The sequence below is a fragment of the Chionomys nivalis genome, chromosome 4, assembly GCF_950005125.1.
Source record: "Chionomys nivalis chromosome 4, mChiNiv1.1, whole genome shotgun sequence".
Classification (NCBI taxonomy): Eukaryota; Metazoa; Chordata; class Mammalia; order Rodentia; family Cricetidae; genus Chionomys; species Chionomys nivalis.
In genome coordinates, this window is record NC_080089.1 from 56,406,796 (window position 1) to 56,423,779 (window position 16,984).

Consider the following 16,984-nt stretch of genomic DNA (forward strand, 5'->3'; position numbering starts at 1 on the left):
TGTTTGTTTGTTTGTTTGGAGTCAGGGTCTCATGTAACCTCATCTTGCCTCAAATTCTATATGCAGCAGAGGCTGACTTTGAACCCCTGGTCCTCCAGTCTCTACTCTCAAGTGCTAGGATTACAGGCATGTGCCACTATACTCATTTTATCCAACTTGTTGAGATATAATTCATATGCCAAGCATGATGGTATACACCTGTAAACTCAGCACTTGGCCAATGGGTACAGGAAGATCAGGAGTTCAAGAACAGCTATGGGTTACATGAAACCCCATTGGGGTGATTTAAAAGATAATGGCCCCCAAAGGGAGTGATACTATTAGGAGGCATGACCTTGTTAGAGTAGGTGTGGCCTTGTTGGAGGAAGTGTGTCACTGTGGGGGTGGGCTTTGAGGTCTCATATATGCTCAAACCACTCCCGGTTTTTGGTTTACTTCCTGTTGCCTGCCAATCAAGATGTAGGACTCTCAGTTCCAGCACCATGTTCACCATGATGATAATGGGCTAAACCCCTGAAACTATAAACCACTCCACTAAATGTTTTTCTTTATGAGTTGCCGTTGCCGTGGTCATGGTGTCTCTTCACTGTAGTGATATTTCATTTATATGCTAATAAATAAAGCTTGTCTGAAGCTCAGAGAGTGAAACAGCCCCACTGGCCAGACTTACAGACCAGGTCACGACAACACACACATCTTTAATCCCAGTAGCTACACTAGTTTGCCATAGAAATGGGGCAGTGCATGCCTTTAGTCCCATCCCTAGAGAGGATTACAAGACAGGAGGAGACAGCTCTCAGACACAGTCTCATTCTGAGATTCCTGGAGGCAGGGTTATCATTTCAGACTGAGGTTGGAGTAAGAGCCAGTGGCTGGCTGCTTTACTTTTCAGATCTTCAGGTTGAACCCCAATTTCTCTCTCTGAGTGCTTCACTTCACAGCAATAGAAGCCTTAAGACAGAATAAGCAATAGAAAACAAAAAGTCAGGAAGGGAGGTTGTGATGGTTTGAATGTGAACAGTCCCCACAGGCTCATATATTTGAATGTTCAATCAGCAGGGAGTGGCAGTATTTGAGAAGGATTAGGAGGTGTGGCCTTGTTGGAGGAAGTGTGTCATTGGAGGTGGGCTTTGGGGTTTCAACCGCTCACACCAAACCTAGTCTCTCCCTCTCTCCTGCTGCCTGCCGATCTGGATGTGGAACTCTAAACTTCTTCTCCAGGACCAGGTCTGCCTGTGGGCCACTATGCTCCCTGCCATGATGATAACGGACTGAGCCTCTGAAACTGTAAGCAAATCCCATGATCATGACGTCTCTTCACAGCAATAGAACACTGAGGAAGGCAGAGGTTCATATCTATAGTCCCAGATCTCCAGAGCTGCGACAGGGGGATCAGTGCATTTTTTTTAAAGCCAGCCTGGATTTCAGAGTGAAATTCTGTCTCAAAACAAACAGGCTGGAGAGATGACTCAGTGATTAAAAGCACTTACTGCTCTTTCAGAGGACAAGAGCTCAATTCCCAGTGCCTCAGCAGGTAGCTCAGAACCATTTGTGTGTCCAGCTTCACAGGAGCCATGCCTTCTTCTGGATTAGTCAGGTCCACACTCCTCATATGTACACAAAATTACGAACATAAAATTTAAAAAAGCAAAACCAGGGCTGAAAAGATGACGGCTCAGAAGTTGAGGGCAACTGCTGCTCCTGCAGAGGACCCTGGTTCAGTCCCCACATGGTGACTCACAACCATCCTTAATTCCCATTCCGGGAGATGGGATCCCCTTCTGACCTCCTCGGGCACCAGCCATGCGTGTGGTGCACATACATACACATGGGCAGAACACTCACACACATAAAACAAGGAAATTAAAAACAACAACCACCACAAAGCAAACACAGCCAGGTGGTGGTGGCTCATGTCTTTAATCCCAGCACTCAGGAGGCAGAGGCAGGTGGATCTCTGATAGTTTGAGACCAGCCTGGTCTACAAAGTGAGTTTCAGGACAGTCAGGGTTACACAGAGAAACCCTGTCTTAAAAACACAACAACAAAAATGAAATTAAAACAACAACAAATTTAACCTTGGCTAGAGAGACGGCTCAGTAGTTAAGAGTACGTATTGGCTCTTGCAGAAGACCTGAGTTCAGTTCCCAGCACCTATGTCTGGCAGCCCACAACTGTCTGTAACTCCAGCTCCAGGGGATCCAAAACCCTGTTTTGGCCTCCAAGGGTAACTGTGCACACACAGTATGTTCTCTCTCTCCCCTATTCTCTTATATACACACAGAGAAAGAGAGAGATAAATAAATTACAAAACAAAACAGCAGACAAGGAAAAAGCATTGACTATGAGGGTCTCCTTTTCTGCTGAAGCCTGATTTAAAAGCTGAGCTAACAACCTCATTTTATTTTAAAGTGTATTGCACGAGGATGATGGCTCAGTGCTCCACTAAGAAGGCAGATTCTGGTATATTTTAGGTTATTTTATATGTATGAGTGTTTTGCCCTCATGTATGTGTATGTACCATACACGTGCCTGGTGCCTGCAGGGGCCAGAAGAGGGACTGGATCCCTGAAACTGAAGTTATAGATGATTTGGAGCCCACATGTGATGTTAGAACCTGGATCCCCGGGAAGAGAGCCAACGGTACTCTTAACTGCTGAGCCATGGCTCCAGCCTGGGCGTATTTTAGAGTACATTCTCAGAAGCATAGGTACGTAGTCCTGGGAGATGGGTAGTGAGAAAGGTTTTTGTGAGGGTAAAGAGATGGTGGGTTATGAAATATGAAGTTGCATGCTGTGGTACAGTTGTCATCAGAAGGAGCAAGTAAATATTCTCATTTTATACACAAAATCACACAGACCTCAGGAAAGGAGTCACCCTCCAGAATCACATAGGCAGTTGGTGATAGCACTGAGCTCCCACTTCCTGCCCCGTTTCCACTTGGCTAGCCTCAAATCTGTAATCTGCTCAACTTCCAAGTGTCCTGTGCCTCTCCCTTGCTGGCCCCACCCTGTCTTCACACCATTAGCGGTCTCCTTGACCACACCTGTAATGATTAATCCCGACTATTAGCTTGACTGGACTGAGAGAAACCTAAGAGATTAGTGTGAAACTGTGGCAGGTTTGGCTGCAGGAAGTTGGTCACTGGGGCTGTACCTTTGACCCCAACCCCTTCCTGTTATCCTCTCTGCTTCTGGCTCCCATGAAGTGACTGGAGCATGTCCCCTTTCCATGTTCTTCTTCCATGATGTTTTTTGCCTTGCCACAGACCTAGAGCAATGGAACTTGCTGACCATGGACTAAAAATCTCTGAAGTCATTAGCGAGAATAAACCTTGCTGCCTTTCAATAGGTTTTGGTCACAGTAAGAACAGGGTCTAATGTATGGTCCTCACACGAAGCAGTCACTAATGTGGGCAAGACCGATCACTGGTTTTGTTCCTAGATGAACAACAATGAACTTGATCATCAGCTGAGCCTCAACCCTTTACCGCCAACTCCCTTAATAATGTAGAAAATTGAACACAGGTTGGTAGTTGAGCACAGGTTGGTTCTGGACCTGTGGTTGTGGCTGGCTGGGTGTTGTCCCTCCCAGGGGCTGCAGCAGTCTGTCTGAGGAGCACAGACAGCACAGCCAGAGCCTCTCCAGACCCTCTGACGTGGTTTCTCTCCATCCTGGACTGAGCTGAAAGCTGGATCCTGTGCCCAGTCTGCGTCTCTCCCTCCCTCTGCCCTTCTTCATGCTGGTAGGGGTTTTTATAGCCCGTGGTAATAGCCGCTCTGAATAGGGGCCGTCTGTGATGAGTCACCCCTGCTCACAATGCAGCAGTCAGTGTGGATGGCCCTTGTTCTGGCTTCTTGGCTGCAGTGACTAACTCCTCCAACCCAAACACCTAAGCATAACATTGGATTGGCTGTTCCCCAAACTGGACCCTTTAGCCCCACAGCTTGCCAGAGCAGCATTTCTCCCGTGTGATTCCCAGACACCGCTAGACCAGCTCTTGGTGAGCAGCATCTGCTTTGGGTAGGCCTCTCATACAAGGTGAGAGGAAGGGCCCACATCTACACTACCATCTCCTACCAGCCCGGGAGAGGAGGGTGCTAGGGCTGAGCAACAAAGAAGGGACAAGGGTGGAAAGCGGGAGTAAGGAGTGGGTACAGAATCATGGTGCCAACACATTATGAGCCTAAAACGTCAGGGCTAGGAGGAAGCTTAAAGATGCTTCTTCCCCTCCCCCTCATTAGATAGATGCAGAACTGAGACCCTGACAGAGGAACCTTCCCAAGGTCCTGTAATGACTTTGGAGCAAAAGGGAGGCCTAGTGAGAGGGGCCCTGTGCTGAAGGATGGATGGCTTTGGGGCAAAGAGAGCAGGCTGTGCAGAGTCACAGGAAGCCCCTCCAGACCAGGTCAGGGAGCGAAACGGTAGGCCTTTTCCTAATTCCCAAGTATCCTGGACCCTGAGTTGGAAGAGGTGGAGAGCCACTATGTCCTCATCCCCAGCTGCCCAACAAGTGGATTAGAGTTGGGAGGGGGATGACATCCAGCCCTGTGGAGGCTAAAGATCAGGGATCATCCCCTAGGTGGGTATGAAGGTGGGGGCAGGGTCACTCACAATACAGGGGTTCCTTTGATTAACATAATCCTGTGGTGCTTTGAATGAGAATGGCCCCCACAGGCTTATAAATTTGAATTCCCTGGGTGGTGGAACAATAGGGATGGGGAGGTGTGGCCTTGGTGGAGGAGGTGTGTCACTGGGGGTGGTTTCTGAGGTCTCAAAGCCCACACCATTCCCAGTGTCACTGTCTCTGCTTCTACTTTTGGATAAGGGCGTGAGCTGTGGCTACTGCCCTGGTGCCATGCCTATATGCTGCCATACTCCCTGCCCTGATGGTGAAGTCCTCTAACCACCCTGCAGCCATAAGCCTCAAACTAGACACATTCTCCTGTAAGATGCCTTGGTGATGGTGTCCTAGCTCGGCAGTAGAACACTAGTCAACACAGGCCGTGCCTTCCTGAGTCTTTGTACACTCGAGTCACCAAATCTGCAGCAGCCTCTGATAGGCCACACTCACTCAGAGGCATCCATCTCCAGCCAGCATTTGAGTCTAGGAAGAAAGCCAGAGTGAGTGCAGCCTTGCTAGGACACTTATGAGAACCTGTGGGTCTAAGTCAATCATGATGGACAGGCAGAAGACTACTCTTCCTCCAAGCCAAAAGTGATGGGCTGCACACAGCCTCTTGCCTTGGCACTATTCCCCAGTGCTAATATCTCTGACTTACCCACACCATGAGATGAGCTTTCTTTGGGAAACTCTGGTGGGCTCTGTCACCCCAGGCTCATTCTCTCCTCTTTTGGGTTATTTATGTACCTCTCTGCCACAACTGGAACTGGCAGGCCTTTGGAAACCAAGCCTGAGAGAATTTGGTTCTCTCAGAAGCCAACTCGCTCTATGGTAGCATGCAGCATGGTTATCAGGCAGGAAAGCTCTTGCCATCAAGTCCAGGAGCGAGACAGAGGAGAAAGTGGGCAGAGGGAGAGGGTAAGCTTCATGGTCAGCCCAGTTCTTTACCTCACTGAGAGCTATAGAATGGGCCTACGCTGTCCTAGCCCCACATGGAGCTTCTACACGCCAACTAGATTAAGCCTTGGATATGTACTCCATAGAGAGGAGAGTGAGCCTGAGTCAGACAGGTCCCCTCTCAGGCAGTCATGAAGGGCTGAGAGCGTCAAGAGGACCAGCCTTCCTTGGTGGGGCGCCTGCGTATCATGTCTTCTTGTCCATTGTCATGGTTTCAATTAGCTTTTGAGGAATGCGTGTAAATGAGCAAATAGGTTACCCCAAAGTATGCTATCTTACTCCACCTCTCTCCCTCCTCTCCCACACCCTGCCTGTGGGTGGGTGGTGGGTGGGGTGACGGGGATCAAACATAGGCAGCAGTAGGCAAGGACTCTACCAGGGGGCATCCTCAGCCCACTCTCCCTAGCCATTGAAGGAGGATCTCCTCACTCACATGCATAATACCAAGTTTACATACATAAAAAAAGAAAAAAAAAAACCTCCCTATTTCTCTTTCAGTTGACAGCCTGAGGCTAGGACTAGGACACTAAGAGACAGGGTGGGGAGTGGAGGATGGGTAGGGTGGGCTTGACAGTTTGTGGTTGTTGCTTCAGCGAAACCACAGCCACCTCCTACTCGGAGCAGTTAGCCAGGATAGGAGGAAATGGCATGCAAGGTAGGCTGTGGGCACTGAGTCACCACCCAGAGGAAAACCACAGCTTTAGGAGCTCAAGACCCAAAGAAGGGAGGCAGGTGTGTTGGGCCTAGAGCTAGTCTCAAGGGTGAAGCCTTCCCGCCTCAAGATCCAGCCATCCCTCTCTGCTCCCGAGCCCCACCCACTGGGAAGATGGAGGACAACTTATTGTTATTTTTATAATTTCACAGTGGCCAGGATCAGACCCACACACGTGACATTCTCTACTGTTGAGCTGTACTCCTCAGACCTCTGTCTTTAATTTGTTCTCTGGGATACCGACTTCCTCAAGTTGACCTTGAACTCACTCTGGAGTCCAGGTAGGACTTGAAGTTGGGATCCTCCTGTCTCAGCCTCCTGAGTAGCAGGAATTACAGTCTTGGACAACCAGGCTTGGCTCAAGGATGCTTCTTCTATTTAGAAAAATGCATGTATAAAACTATGGTTGGAATTTGATTTAGAAAATACACATATGATACCATGATTGGAATTTGATTTAGAAAGTACACGTATGATACTGTCTTAGGGTTTTTATTGCTGTGAAGAGACACCATGACCATGGCAATTCTTATAAGGAAAACATTTAATTAAGGGGGGGTCGCTTATGATTTCAGAGGTTCAGTCCATTATCATCACGATGGGAGCATGGTGGTGCGCAGGCAGACATGGTCCTGGAGGAATAGCTGAGAGTTCCACCACTTGCAGGCACAAGGAAGTCAACTGACTCACTGGGCAGTATCCTGAGGATAGGAAACCTCAAAGCCTGCCCCTACAGTGACACACTTCCTCTGACAAGGCCACACCCACTCCAACAAAGCCACAGCTCCTAATAGTGCCACTCCCTACATGATTGGGGGGGGTTACATTCAGACTACCACAGATACCATGGTGGGAAGACTTGGATTTGGAGCCACTGTTCTTCTACGCCGTCTGTTCTTCCCTCTAACAATGGGGAATGTCTTCTCCAGTCACTGTTCTTCTTCCACCTCTGCAGGAAAATGAAAAATCCTGAATTACCAACCAAACACAATCAATTAAAAAAAAAAAAAGAATATCCTAAACTTATTTTACACCTTTTTTTTGAAAGACGGTCTCCAGCTTTGGAGAAAGCAGAAAATGACAGCAGACCCAAGGGTGGTGAAACTGTGAATTTATGCTATTGCTGCATTATTCATCCAAGAACTACGTCACTCTCATTGTCTTAGTGCTTTTGTCTTTTGATGAGACCCCACTCAAATAACAAATGCTATGCAAAAGGATGAAGTTAAGAGTAAGTGAGAAAAGCATTGGAGAACCTGGCTCCTCTGGGTATAAAGGGAACCCAGACGCTCTACTGAAAGTACCTTGCCCTCCTCCCAGTATCTCCTCTATCTTCCTCCAGCTGGGGGACCCAGGCCCAAAGGCTCCTTTGCTTCTTTCTAGTCACCTAGAGAGGCCCTTACTGGCCACTGGATCCTATGGGCTTGGCAGCCATGACCCTGCCTCTGTGCAGCCTCTTGGCTGTCCCTTATGTAGGCCAGGGACCTCCTGGTGACCACCATGCCCCCGTGGAATCATCCCATGGCCATGCCATTGGGCAGACCCTGGGCTGCTGGAGACCTGGGGCCCCCAGGCCTGTTGCCCACAAGAGTTTCTCAGCAAATCACAATAGGCTCGCAGGTATGTGGAAAAAGTAAGGCTTAAAGAAACAAAGCAACGGGCCTAGTAAATCACCAACAGAGCAGGGACCATAACCCTGCCTGCTGCTACCTAGTCGGGTGTCTCCCTTAAATGTTTAACTCCTAGGAAACCATGTCTTTCAGAGACAACCTGAGGGGCTGAGTCCAGGAGGCCTCTTACCAGAAGAGATGGACATGGTGCTTGTTCTGTGAGGTAGGAGACCCCAGGATTAACAGGAGCTGCTGTGGCTAAGAGCCCAGGCTCTGGCATTAGACTGGTCTACGTGCTCATCTTGGTTTTAAAGCTTGTTACTATGTGGCCCTAGAATGTTCCCTTATCTCTCTGTGCCTTGGTGGCTTTGCCTGTTGGGGCATTTGATGGTAACGTAGGTCTGTTTTAATTCAAAGGCTCCCACTGGCTCCCTTACGCTCCCGGGGTGGGGGTGGGGTTTATGGTCAGTGTAGGAGACAAGCACAGAATTTTGAGTGACAGCTGTACTTTCCTGGACATGAAACCTGGGCTAATGTGTGGCACTGGGCGTAGGCATCGTAGGGGTCAGGATAATAGGACGCGATGCGGCAGTTAACTCTGCAGCAGGCGCCTCCTGTGTTTCCTCAGGCTCCGTTCCCTTTTCTCACACTCCCTCCTCACATCACAGTCTTTCTCTTCCTCACAATTTCCGCAAACTCATTGTTTCCATTTCCTCAGCCTTTGCTTGCTGGTCGTGACCTCAGAGTCCAGACACCGCCAGGCTTCCCTGATCCACACCCTTTCAACTTGGCTCCTGCTTCTTAAATCTCTAAGTGAGGAGCTTGACTCCATTCCTGATGGAGTCACCAACTTTAGGTTTCCCTTTCCATGTGAACAACTATAAATCCTGGGCAAATATATGCAGTATATATAGAAATGCGTTATCGGCAGGGGTTGGCCAGCAGCGAAGGCAGCACCGCTGTCCTTGGGAGGAGGGCTGCCCCTGGGGCTGCATCCACACTCACCCAGCTTTCACTCTCAAGACACTTTCTCAGCTGAGGCGCAGGGAGGGGTATCAAGCAGGAAGTGACAGAAGGCTGTGGGAAGAAAACAAACAAACACAAAGAAATAGCTGCAGCTGGGTTGAAATGCAGGCTATAAATAAAGGTTGTGTATGGTGGCAAATGACTTTAATCCCGGCTCTCCGCAGGCAGACGCAGGCATATCTTTAAGTTCTAGGCCAGTCTGCTGTACATATCGAGTCACAGACCTACAGCGGTTATATAGTGAGACCCTGTCTCAAAATAAAACACGCACACACACACCTTTCCTTGTTACCTTAGCAGGTTGCTAACCCATGAATCTGGGGAGCTATTGAGAATCTGGGGAGCTGGGTACAGCCTTCAGAAAGCAAGCAGTATAGAGGTGTAAGAGTTGGGGGAGTGTGGGGAGGACCTGGAGGTCAGGGCCTGAGTGAGATATTTTAATAGAGAGTCGTGGACTTTAGTTCTGAGGCCAAAAGGACAACACCCTAGACATACAGTTGACCTTCCGTTTCTACAAATTGTGCATCCAAGGATTCAACTACCTATGAATAAAAACTTGAGGGGCTCATGAGGGCTGTTTATGTTTTAAATTTAAATTACTGTGCTTAAGGGATCTATAAAACAAAAATGCCTCCAACCAGTGAGTGCTACTTGCCCAAGGACAGCTAGCTTCCTGGAATGCTGGGGGCTGTTCTTATAAGATAACAAACCACATGTTTTCACTTTTGTAAACAAGATTGGTTGCACCAACTGCATAGGATGTGCTTGACACTTGTAGGCAGGAAGTATGTCAGGATGTATGCTTGCCCCCAGTTGGATGAAGGCAGGAAGCATTTGTGGGTTTTGTCTTTATAATTGCCTTTATAAGCACCTAACTAAAATAATTCATGGCCATTCTCCGGAATCCCGGGTAGGGACCCTGGCCAGTGTCCATCATCCTGACCAGTATTTAATAAAGCTTGCTTCAAATTTGTCTTGAGAATTGTAGTAGTGGTCTTATTCTTGCCCGGTGAGAATAACAGCTGAAAGGGTGGCTCACTGGTTAAGAGTTCTTGCTGTACAGCATGAGGACCTGAGTTCAAATTCCAGCCAGATATAATCTCTTGTACATCTTTAACTCTAGTACTGTGTAGAGCAGAGACAAGAGAATCTCTAGGGTTTACTAACTACCAGTGTAGCCAAAGAATATGAGCTCCAGGTTCAGGGAGAAACCTTGCTTCAAAGGAATAAGGAGAGTAATAAGTTAGAACTTTTAACACCTTCTTCTGGCCTCTGCATTTGTATACATGTGTGATACACACATACACACACACATACTTTTTTAAAACAAGGTATCACTGTGTAGCCTCCACTGGCCTAGAACTTGGGGATCTGCTTACCTCTATCTCCCAAGTGCTGGTATTGAAGACTTGTGCCGATATGCCAGGCTAACAACTTTTTAAATGTTATCATTAGGAGCTGGGTGTGGTGGTGCACATCTTCAATCCCAGCACCCAGAAAACCTAAAAGCTATGAGTTCTAGGCCAGTCTGGGATACACAGTGAGACTGTCTCAGAACTGAACAAAACTAAACTAAACAAAGAAATATTGGGGCCTCTAATGTGCATATGCACTGTAAGTGTTTAGAACTTGTGATTATCACTATTCTCTAAGCAGAGTATAACGACCATCTATTGTGTTTGGGGGGGGGTGAAACCACTGAACTAGACTGCTCCATGGGTAGAAAGAAAGATTTATTGGGGAATCAAACTACCAAGGCCATGGGGTCAGGGCAGAAAGAGCAAAATGGTGAAAAAGCAAGCAGATTTTATGAGTCAATAGGGCAGGGGTCTTTAAGCTATTGGGATTGACTGGGAACTATATACCCTTGCCTGAGGTAGCTGACTGTAATGGTAAAAATAAAACACTGCACTGGTCCCTGAGGGGTGGCAGGCCACAGGCAGTGGGCCACGAGGGGCAGCAGGTCCCAGGCAGGGAGCCACATGGCAGGTGAGAGACCTCAGTGGGTCAGCTAGTCCCACGATGAATAGGCACCATGCAGAGCGAGGTTGGGTATTTATTTAGTGGGTTATAGAAGGGAAGGGGAGAGGAAGGGAGAAGGAGAATGAGGAGAGAGAGGCAGAAAGAGAGAGAAAGAGAAACAGAGATAGGAAGGGGGAGAGGAGAAGAGAAGCTATCTTTTCAGGAGAGAGAAGAAAAGAAAAGGAAGGAGCACAGATTGGAAGCAGAAGGAAGATCCATTTGCCTTAGAGGAAGGGGGAGGGAGCGGGTGGGGCTTGTCTCTTAAAGGGACAGGAGAGACCATTACATTGACCTTTGATTAAGGGAGTTTCCTGATAAACAGAAACCCAACTTATAAGATTCACTTTTCTGGTAAACAGAAACTAACCTTTAGGCTTTTTTTATCTAAGAACAATCTTGTTTGCCAAGTCCTTTTGTTTAGGACAATGTCACCATCACTGCCATTTGGAGGGGAGGGTTTGAGCTAACATATAGTGCTTAGATTGTGTTAGGTATTATAGTGATAAGAGGAGTTGCAAGTATACAGGAGGCAGGCTATATGCCTCCTGTATAGAAAAGTGACTTGAGCATCTATAAAGCCTGTTTCCTGCAGGGATTTCAAACCAATCCTCTGGTGGAGCTGAGGGGTAATTAAAAAGGCCCTTTCTTGGCAGAAAGGGTAAATGACAATGGTGCCCTCTTCTGGCATCCATGGGGACACAATGTGCACATGGCACACAATATACATGCAGGCAAACCATTGATCTGATATACATAAAATTAATTTAAAAAATTTAAACTTCTACAAATCCAAGGCCTCAAAAGTCTCAAAATACTATTTCAAGATAGTAAGGAAGGAAGTCAGGGGACTCAGAGGAATTTGCAGCCTTGCTGGACCTAAAAACAGCAACAGTATTTAAGCATACACAGAACAAAGAGAAACAGAGTTTAAATTCAAAGCTGAATTAACCAACTTCTAATGGATACATTCTACTTATGTATCAGACTTTATTTTCCTTCTTTGTTCCACCATCTTCAGAGAAAGGAAAAGGATCTAAACGCTCTTCCCACATGAGTACTTTTCAGTCTTCAGAGCACAGACAAGGATAACGCCTTTGTTGTTCATTTTATGTCGTTCTGAGCCTTCCATATCACCTTCAGGACAAGGACCCAAGCACACATTTCATCCGTGTGCCACAGCAGTACTATAATCTCAGTACAAGATCTACTAGCAGCAATGCAGAACATATTGCCATTTGGACGGCAACGATTGAGTCCTTTGTGGTGCTTGGTCTGTGGGTGAAGGCTTACAGCTTTAGTCTTTGGTCTGGTTGGTGCATTTGTTTCCTTATCTGATGTGGACTCAGTGTTCAGTCACACACACAGTATATGCACAGTATATACACGGTATATGCACAGTATCTACATTGACCCGCCCAGCAGGTCCTAAGTCACTCCAGGGTCTTGAAGAGGCACTATCTGAAAGACATGGGGTGGGGGGAGAAACGGACACCAAGCAGTATTCCTTGTCAAGGCATTCCCTTTATTGAAGCAAGTTTTATGTCTTATATACTCCTCAGTGAGGAGCTCGGGCAGGGGGAACTGAGGAAGGGGGAAGGGGGGAAGGAAAGGAGGGGCTCTGTAGCTAGACAGCTAAGCGGGGCAGTTGCAAGGTCAGTGGCTAGAGCACCTGCTGTTAGTGATAAGCAGCAGACAAAGAAGACACTCTGAGGAGCCGTCTGGAGCTTGAATCTCCAAGGTCAGTATACAATGTCTCAGTTAACTTTAAATTTTCTGTCTCAAGATTTCCACCTCAAGGCCCTGTGAGACATGAGAAAGGAGAAGCCTGAAATGGCTCCTGACATATGCTCCTTTTTTTTTTTTTGTCATTCCTCAGCAAGAACAAAGTAAGCAGGTCTTTGACCTTAGACCACAGGGTCCCTGGCTTAGGCTAGGTGGAGGGCGATCCTCATTCCCCTGACTCATGCCATGTTGAGCCTGCCTGTACGGCCTCTGTATGATGTGCTGTTCAGGGGAGGGCTCCACAATACTCCCGTCATTGGGCCTCTGCGTGAATCATTAATGAAAAAACTGCGAGGAGCTTTTTTAGGAGTGAGGGCTGGAGAGTCATGTTTTAACCTATTTTTTTCTACCAAAGATCCTGCTCCAAGGGTTCCACGGTTGAGGAGGTGGGTTAGTAAGGTTAGAGAAGGGGTCAAAATCTAAAATTTTTAACACATGCATTAAACCTAAACACTTTACAGGGTGTGTCAAACTTTTTCCAACATCTATAAGCAGTTACAAATATCATTAGGTCAATTCCAGTAAGAGTACAATGACAGACATTGTTGTTATCAAACATCACCAGTTCCAGTCTCTGAGCAACAGTTAAAACCTCGATCTTTCCCCTTCTTAAGTGAAGAGGGGTTAATATTTTAATCAAAATGAGTTTTGTGTCCAAAGATTAAAACAGTCAGATGTTTAGTCTGCATCTTAGCTCCAAAGTGTCTCGGGGCAGGTGGGACTCCTGGGCAAGGCAAGCCGGACCCAGCCACGGGAAGCACATCTTGGCAACCATCCCAGCAGGATCTCTTTGGACTCTTTGGAGGCAGAACGACACCCTCAGAGCGGTGTAGCAGGCCCCACCACCAGGCATTTCTCTCTGCGGGGGCAGGGAAGATGGATCAAGGACTCCTCCCCAACTTGTTTTTGGAACTTCTTTATGGGGTGTTTGCAGCTACGACATCATCATGTCCAGCTTATTTTATTTCTGTGAAAAAAAAGCACAAACATATCCTCGACCCCAAATATATATCGATCGGGTCTTTTCATTGATGCATTCCAAGGGCTTTTTTACCTTGCCTTAGTAAAGCTTGGTGTCATCATGTCAGATCCGTTTGTATCAGGATCTGTTTGCAACTTTTTTAAGTTGCTTTAAAGGAGCCTTGGTACACTCCATAAATATTTTTTAATTATTATTATTAACCATATATGCAGTTCTTCTATTGGAAGAGCCATTTGTAAAACTTAGCATAAAATCCTTTAAGGGATTTTTAGCTATAACATTAGCAAAATACAGTTGTGTGAATTGTAGCAATGATCATCTGGGAAAAGATTATTATTTTGGCCTTTGAATTGAGCAAACACAATTGTCCAGGAATCAATCTTAAAATTATTAATGAATCTATTGTTTAGTATAAGAAACATTGATCATAGTCAATATTTTGTTAAACCATCTCCCAGATTTTATCCTGCCCTTTTGTACCAGACAGGCTACTGTTTTAAATTAAAAGTTTAATATCTTAACTGGCGAAACTGGGAAGGTTTAGCCATAAACAGCATATCGTTTTTTCATAAAACTGTTGTAGAATAAGTTTTACATTTAATATATACATTTGACATAGTTGAATCATAATTAATATGCTGTACTTGTTGATTATTATATACTTTACCTGTTGATCTATACTTTACCTGTTTGAGTACCTGTTAGGCAGCTTCTTTAAGCTCTCTATTGGAAATTGGGTCATTGTTTTTTGTAAGAATTTTACCTAGCGGCTCAATATCTCCCATAAAAAAATTGTAACCAGGGCTTTAACCATTGAATATCTAATTAAAAGTTTATAAGCTATCCTCCTCTTAAGTTCCAAGTCTGCCTTGCAGATAGGAAAATGGGGAAAGGAAGCATTTTAACTAATGATGTTGGCCTCATTAGACATCAACATGTAGAAGAATAAAAATAGATCCATATCCATCTCCACGTACAAAACTCAAGTTTAAATAAGTTAAAGGCCTCAGCATATAAAAATTACATTGAACCTCATAGAGAAAAAGTTAGAAGTACAACTTTGCCATATCTCAAACATAGCCTCAGTGGCACAAACATCGGGAGAAACAATTAGATCTCCTAAACTGAGAAACTTTTGTATAACAAGATTATAGAGTGGGAAAAGATCTTTACTTATCATAAACCCATTTTAAAAACATATGAAGAACTCAGGAAATTAGTATCAAAAAATTAATCTAATAAAAATATTTGTTACAGACATAAAAACTGAAAACTCTTAACAGACAATCTTAAAAATGACTGAGAGACATTTAAAAAATGTTCAAACATAACATCCTTTAGCCATCAGAGAAATGCAAATCAAAACTCTGAGGTTTTATCTTATCCCTGTAAAAATGACCAAGATTAAAAATTACTATTAACAATTTATGCTTAAGAAAATGCGGGTAAGGAAAAAACTCCATCAGCAGAGAAGCAGGGAGAGTAGCTTAGTCCAGCCAGCAGCAGGCTCTGGTCAGATAGTACTTGGTTCTCTACCTTAGCATAATGGTGAAAGTGGCACCTAAATCTTGCTACTGTATCCTGTTTGGGAAATACCATCGCATGCCCCAAGTCCTTCCTGACGCCCCTGGGAGACAAGTGTGGGAGATGTCACAGGTCCCTGTGCTCCACGTGGAGCTTTGCTTTGGAAGTATAATTTTTACGAACAGTTATCCAGTCCCAAGAAGAAGAATTAGGTTTTCAATAAGCATCCCCAGTAGTTTTACATTTTCAGGCACCACAGTATAAAAATCTAGCTTTCCCAGGTAACGATGTAGGGAACCTGGTCTGGGTGGCCATGTGGGCAAATTTGGAAGATTTTTTCCTTGATCTGTAAGGTAGTATCCAAGTTAAATGTCCCGTCCCACGGCCAGCCCACCTCAAAAGAGGGCCATTTTGAGGAACAGAACATCTGCCAGCGTTTCTTCTGGATTTTTACAGATTAATTATGGGCTTGATCTTTAACCTCCTTCCAATGATCTAAAGTCAGGGTTAAAGGGGTAGTTAACTGTTGTCCCATTTTATCAAAGACAAACTGATACACAAGAACAAAAATACAAAAAGACAGACACAAACTCAAATCCAGAAGCTGGTGCTCTCATCACCACCCTGATGCAGAACTGAAAATCACAAGAACAAAAAGACAGACATAGACTCAAAATCAGAAACCGCATGGCAGCAAATCCAAAAATACAGATGGAGGATCACACCTCCCCCGGGGACTAGGGCGAGCGACCTGGTCACTCCTCCCTTCCACAAATGTCCATGAAACGTCTTTCAGGGCTCAGGGCCAGAGGTCTGGGACACGTCTGCCCCCTCTCTTGGTCCTGTTTCAATACAGACTCTGCGCAGGTATAATTTTTAAATTACTGATTTACACAGAAACAGAAACACAATACACAAACAGACAGACATAAAAATGAGCTCATTCAGGATCTCCTGTTTACCAAATGCTTGCCCCATGCCTGGGGGTGAATTTCTGGCCCTGTCAACACCAACCAGGGCATTTCTCATCAATAAAACACAAGAAGTTTATTAAATCTTTTTAACTCTTATTCCTCTCTCCCTGAGTGATTGCTTAAATTCTTGTCTGAATTTCTATTCCTTTGAAAATGCCCATGTCTTATGGGGCGACAATGAACCTGCGCCTACCTCGTCCTGCAGATCTGTCCGAGTACTACAGCTGCAGAATCTCCTTTTTTTTTTTCCTGGTCCCGGGGTGCGCTCCGTCCTTGGTTCAGGCGCCACTTGACCCGCTGAGCAGGTCCTAAGTTATTTCAGGGTCTTGAAGAGGCACTATCTGAAAGACATGGGGCGGGGGGGGGGGGAACGGACACCAAGCAGTATTCCTTGTCAAGGCATTCCCTTTATTGAAGTAAGTTTTATGTCTTATATACTCCTCAGTGAGGAGCTCAGGCAGGGGGAACTGAGGAAGGGGGAAGGGAAAGGAGGGGCTCGGTAGCTAGACAGCTAAGCGGGGCAGTTGCAAGGTCAGTGGCTAGAGCACCTGCTGTTAGTGATAAGCAGCAGACAAAGAAGACACTCTGAGGAGCCATCTGGAGCTTGAATCTCCAAGGTCAGTATACAATGTCTCAGTTAACTTTAAGTTTTCTGTCTCAAGATTTCCACCTCAAGGCCCTGTGAGACATGAGAAAGGAGAAGCCTGAAATGGCTCCTGACACTACATGGTATATACACAGTATATACATGGTATATGCACAGTATCTACA